Consider the following 7,051-nt stretch of genomic DNA (forward strand, 5'->3'; position numbering starts at 1 on the left):
AAAGGAATAGGGTGAGCTTACGCCCAGTGAGATAATACCACTCAAGCAGCAAAATTCACATAAGCATAAAACTTTTCATTCCAATTCATCAAAAGTAAGCAAAGGCACACATCAAAAATGGTAATAAAAGGATACGGACGGCTCTCAAGAGCCCTTTTCCTCGTTTGCATTCTTGATCGAACCTCATTGACTCTCCGTCAATGTTTCAAAGTAACCAACCGTAGACTTCACTTTACTTCCATTCCTTCCACCCAACATACCCCTACCGGGCCCGAACTCCAAACGCGTTATTCATAAAATCTATCAATCCAACCTTTAGGAAAGATAAACTAATGGGATGAGTCAATAGTCAGTGAGGTCAAGAAACACACATGCAAACACATAATCCAAGTAGTCACAAATTACATAGTAAGTAAAGCAATAAAATTCGAATAATTCATATTTCGAACAGGAAAAATAAACAGAAACAATTCAAGGATACTGTAACTCTCAGGAGCTAAATTCCACGTAGTCAAGTCGAGTCGAAGTCTTGATCACATCTCACGTTGACACTCCGTCAACCAATAAGTATCAAATCTGTAGATACACCACTTTTTTTCGAATCTCGTCACTGTTACACCCCCTTACCGAACCCGCTCATCAAAGTTTTGATAATACTCGAGTATATCACGGCAATACTGCACGAGTAATGTCGAGCAAGATCTCTCCAATAGATCATGCTCTACGAATATCTCATGGTTGGCTAAACTTATCTACCAAGCCCATGCTGGCTCGATTCGCAAAGTTAACCAACGAGTTTGGGCGTCCCCCGAATACGAATACGAATACGAATATAAGTCAATGAGCAACGTTCAAATCGACGATTCCAAATAGGAATCACAAATACGGATCACATATACGAATCACAAATAAGAATCACATCCACATTATCATGTACAAGTCGGATATGAATTCACATAGCAAAATTCGAATATAATTTTATTTGAAAGAGAACGAGTGCGGTAAAATACACATTCGTCTCAAAATTTTAAATTTACATAACGGATAAGAAACAAATAACCACTTAACAACAAATTCATGCACTTGACACCCACCAATCAAAATATGAGAATGAGTTCGTAAACAAGCCTTTAGGTGGTTCCCTCGAGATTCTCGTGAAGGTCTCCTTGAACCCCTGAGCAAACAATAGTTAGCTATTACACACTTATCACTTATAAACCCCAATTATCGAAGAAGATTGTGCTAGGGTACAATCTAAGAAAATCTCATGAAAATGAATTTCAATTATTTGTAAATCAAGACTCAAAGATGGGGTTTTAAAACACAAGAGCAATCGAGTTTTCATTTTTGAAATCAAGTATAAAACGTTCAAGCAATATCGAAGGAATAAGGAGAATTTGAAAAACTCCATTTCCTTAAGATTCAAAATTTTCAGTTTAGATACAAGATTTTTGAAAAATCGTATCTCACTCTTTACAAGTTCACAATTGAAAAACTTGGTACCGTTGGAAATCTCTTGAAAAGTACTAAAAGTTCTTAGAAGACACTTTTCCATGATTCCAAATGAAAGACATTCAAAATTTGGCTCAAAGTTACTGTTTTAGGCTTGCAAGATAGTTTCGAGGTTGGTTTTTGGTCATTTTTGGAAATTCGGAAAAATTCACATAATGTGAACTAGCATCTGAAATTCGGAACTAAATTAGAGTTACAATCAAAGTTTAAAACACAAAAATCAAAACAAGAATTGGAGTTCTGAGCACCAAGAGATAGTAGCTCAGAATTGGTGAAAAAGTGAAACTGTTAAGCAAATTTCAGGTTTAAATCAAGCACTTTGGGACTTTGATTGAGTATCGAAATGGACTCGGAATGGCACCGAATTTGGCAGTATTACACTACCATATAGGGCTATTCCTCTGTCAAATTTCATGAAAAAATACGTATGGGAAGTCAGTTAACAAAGTCACGAAAGTTTCTAAATTTTCAAGGCAAAGCTGCCTTGTGCTACCATTTCCCTTTTCTAAATCATTTGGCTAATGAAATATTTTCAAACATGGTTCATTTGTGTAGACAATGTCTAAGTAACATTCAAGATGCATTTTCTTAGGTGATTAACTCCAAGAATTTCAAAATAACAAGTCCCAAGTCAAGATTGGCCATTCGGCTAAGAGAAAAGGAAAAGTTTTCCAGATTCGAAGAGCAATTTCGGGACATCATTTGCATATCAAAATGGCCTTAGAATACCACCAAATTTTGTACAATAAAACCTACATATGAGGACTATTCCTCTATCAAATTTCATTTGAAAATTCATACGGGAGGGTGGTTAACTAAACCATCAAAGTTCAAGAAATTTTCCAAGGCAAAACTGTCTTCTAGCTCTTCTTTCCTTTTTAAACATTTTGTCCAATGCAACCAACCCAAATCCGGTTTATTTGTGAAACAAAGTCCGAGGAACATCTAATATAAAGTTTGGTAGATGTTGGACATCAAAGTTTCCAAAACAACAAGTCCCAAATCAAGCTAGGCCATTTAACTAGCCAAAAGAGGATTTTCAAGCAAAAATCCAGGTCTGTAATTTGGCCATAATTCACTCAATTCAACTTGGAATTGAGCGTGGTTAGTGGCGTTGGAAAACACATTCATAAAGCTATAATTTCTCAGAAGAAACTATTTTCAAAATCCATCCACAACTAGCTCATATTTGATCCTTAAGTTGTAGTTCATGTTCTGCCCTGTAGTGAACCAACGAAACAGAACATAAATTTTCAAATGAATGGTCTAGCTCACTCAAGTGGAACCAGAATATGAATTTTATACCAACAGAAAGCTGGGAATGTCTAGTTTCCAATGCCATAAACAGCACTCGATTCTGACATCGGAGTAAAAAGATATAGCCGAAACAAAAACACTGCCTGGGTGAATACGGGAATAGTTTCCAGATTTCTAAGCTTTCGTAAATCCAACATTTGGGTAACCAAATCAAGTTATTTTTCAATGAAACTTTTTACACACTCAATATAACATGTAAACAACATAAACAAGCCATTAGAACCTCAAAATTTCGCACCAAAGTGCTCGAACAAAGCAGGGGCAAAATGGTCACTTTTGGTTATTGCACCACCTTGAGTTTCTATCAACAACCCAACATTAATCCACTAGTTTAGGCACACTAATAAATCATTACCAGCAAAACACCACAAATCAGTCCATACATCCAACGTGGGAGTTCATCATAGCCCACACACCAAATTTTTCTCAAAATAATGCTACCCACTAACATGCATTGAGTATATATGAGCACTAGAACTTCCATAAGCCAAGTTTTCAAGGTTTGATCGTTACCTACTTCACTTGGTGTGCAAAACAGAAATTTTCGGTCCCTCCTTGCTCCAAGAAAATCGTGAAAAGCTCCTCCTTTTTTTTAGTTAGATACAATCTCCAAGTGTTCAACTAGGTGTAGTTCAATTTTGGTTTGATTTGGTTGATGATTTGTGCAAGATTTGGAGATGGAAAATTGAAGAGCTCTTGGATTATTTTTTGCAGCTTGATGGCCGGCCAAGAGAGACTAGGAGAGAGAGTGTATTGATCCAATGAAGCTTCCAAGAGAAGCTTTAATATGTGACCCAAGTTGGTGCAAAAGTCAACTCCCCTTCGTGCATGTACGCGCGCGTTTTGTGCTCGATTCCTCTCGAGTTTGTTTCACTAGTGCAATAAATCTCTAATGCACTTATATTCATATTAATATTATTCACTCTTAGTTGTCCCAAAATAAGGGTCCAAAGTCCCTCAATTAAATCGCGCGTGTGAAAACGCGTACTTCCAATTTAGGCGCGGTAGAGTGAAACTTCCAAGAAATTCTTATAACGATCGTACCACTAACTATCACTTGAGTACTTAAACATAAAAATACCTATTTTTAAGACCATGTTGAAAGTTTCCAATTCTCCAAGTTTATTCTACTCCAAAATCGGCTATAGTCTCCACATGCGTATTCGCTGTTCTCACTTAACGAGCTTCCAAAAATTAATTTTTGAAACAAGTCACTTTTAAAATATAATGAAGCTATAATTCCATGTAATTAGGTCTAATAAGGTTAGAAAATAATATTCGAAGTAAATAGCCAAATAAATATTTAAATGAGCCAGTAATAAGAGTTTAAAAATAGGAAATTCTGCGAGTCCTCACATGAGTCGAGTGTTAATTCCTCAATTAACCTTTCTTAATCTATTATTGATCATTCTTAATTCTTCAATATTAATACACTCCCGATTCAAGTATATCCGCGAAAAACGCGTACTCGTTTCGAACTAAACGAATTTTCGAAAAGTGAATTTTTCCAACAAAATGCTTTAAAAATATAAAAGAGGCGTCGTTCCATATAAATGGATTTTAAATGATCGAAATAAATAATTTGGAGTAAAATGAGTAAATAAATATTTAAGTAAACTACTAATATTCGATAAAATAATTTTTTTTTCGGGTCCTCACATCCTCCCCTTCTTAAAAGAATTTCGTCCTCGAAATGCACACTTAGAATAATATCATACCCCTTAATAGTCGCGCTTGTCGGATCTGTCAATAACTTACAATCGCTAACTCATATCTCACAATTTCTATCCACCTAAATAGTAGTCAAATTTTGATTCTATCTTATGAATCTAGGTTTTTGTAAAAGTGTGAATTGTAGAAGGGTTACTTAGAACCTCAGATAGACAATGAAAAGCAAGAATTATACCTTCAATGACCGTAGCAGGATTGAAAACTTGTTGATAGCCTAATGCATAAATCCTAACTGGTGCTTTGGATCGACTTCCTCCAGCACTAGGCTGGTTAGCGGCTGGTTTTTCAGACCTTTGAGTACTACCTCCTCCTTTTGGTACGGTTGGGCATTTCGATATCTGGTGCTCGGTACTATCACAATACAAGCACTTCCCTTGTTTTCTAAAACAATCACTCTCCGTATGGTTGAGCTTGCCACAATAACCACAAACAACTTGAGGAGCCATAGATTGACCACTTGGAGGTGTTTCTCTCGATTGACCTTGTCTATTGTGACCTCCTCTTGATTGAGTCCCTTTTGATGTGCAAGATATCTCCACTCCACCCGTTCCTCTTCCCTTTTTAAGAGGTGGGGCACTCTTATTTGTCTGTCCAGAAGGGTTACTAGAAGTGCCCATTTTCTTAGCATGAAAGTCTCTAACTTGCAGCCTGGCACTCTCGACTCTCTGTGCTTTTTCCAAGACCTCAGTGAATGTAGAGATTTGGGCTGCTTCTAACCCCTCCTGAATCTCCACATTAAAGCCTTGTACAAAGCATCTTATTCTCCTTCGTTCATTAGTCACCAATTCTGGAGCATACTTAGAAAATTTAGTGAATTTCCCTTCATATTCGGCTACACTAGAAGTTCCTTGCCTTAACTTTATAAATTCATTTTTCCTTTTCTCTTGAATCAATTATGGAAGAAATTTCTCATTAAATTCCCTCGTGAAGTTTTCCCAAGTCCAAGGGGTCTGCGCTCTTTCCCATTTCCCCCTTATCAAGTTCCACCAAGCACGTGCCACTCTCTCAAATTGAAAGGCGGCAAAATTTACTCGCCTATCTTCGGTATAGTCTAAGGCGGCGAATATGTTAGTCATTCTCTCGAACCAGTTCTCAGCTGTCTCGGAGTCGGGCTTTTCAGTGAACTTAGGCGGGTTAAATTTCAGGAACCTCTCCAAAGCCCTATCCTCTCCTCTATCTTGTCCCCCAAGTTGGTTAAGCGGTCCTGGACCCTGTCTTTCAGCTAAGCGTTCTAAGATATCAGTCATGCTATTGATGGCAGTAGCCATTTGGTTAACCTCTATATTCGCTTGTCCTTGGGTCGGTCCAGTTGCCGATCCTTGTTCATCCTCTTGAGGTTGGGCCTGTCTAGTCCCTCGTCCACAGTTTCGACTACTCCTTAGTCCTTCCATTATCTTAAGGGTGCCTAATGCAAGAAATAAAAGCGATCACGCAAGGAATTTTTTAAAACAAGAACCGATCTTGAAAACATCAGAGATAACAATAATTAACATGTATTTACATTTTAAAAATTCATACAATTAGCAAGTTGGGGGGGTATTACAAAAATATAACACACAAGTGTCACAAAAGGACTTTTAGTCATGCACGACTAAAATAAAGTCAAGCGCCTCAAAAGTAGGCCACTGAATGAAACAAAAAATGCAATGGCCTTAGCACTAGTATCACCCCAACTAAGTCAATCCTTTATAACGCTGGTAGGTCTTATCTTCTCATTCATTTCCGACTCATATCAAGCACTAGAATCCTATTAAGTTACATATGACTATCCATCATTCTTTCTCCATGTCTCTCTCTTAATTATTGTACCTTCTTAGCCAAACAACTATTGGTTTCCTGTAACTATTCACGTGAAATATCGATTCGTTCTTTTCCCTGCAAATGGAGATCTCAAGTCCTTAACACTTCCCTCAACTCTTGAATATTCGAGTACAAGAATCCGAAATAAGATAATTCACATCTCGAGCTGGCCAGTCCCAAGAGTAAATCACCACATTTGAGATTCCGACCCAACATACATATCTAATCTTTCCCAAGTAGTGAGATAAAAGATTTATAATTAACACATTCATGATTCACAGCTTACACTCTAGAAGAATACTTATGCTTTTACTCATTCATATGAAAAGGATCATAACACCATTTGGCCCAAACTCAGCCCGCGCATATATCACGCAAAGCGACTCTGATTTTTTTTTTTTTTTTTACAAGCGGTAACTTAACTTTCAAACCAGTCCCACAATCCGGCATCCTAAATTTGAAGCCTAGAATACACTACAAAGATCTGAAACCTAAACTCTGATACCAACTGTGACGCCCCACTTCTCCTAAGGGTGAACCCAAGGGTATCCGTAGGACGTCTGCCCAACTCTCGCCAGAACTCAAGGCAATTCAAATCAAACTTAACGATACATACCAAATATTACAAGTCAAAATGAAGAAAAGTCGCTTCCTTAACTAAATATTCAAATCTTACATCATGTTCACAAAA

This window comes from Coffea eugenioides, chromosome 1 (assembly GCF_003713205.1).
Source record: "Coffea eugenioides isolate CCC68of chromosome 1, Ceug_1.0, whole genome shotgun sequence".
Lineage (NCBI taxonomy): Eukaryota > Viridiplantae > Streptophyta > Magnoliopsida > Gentianales > Rubiaceae > Coffea > Coffea eugenioides.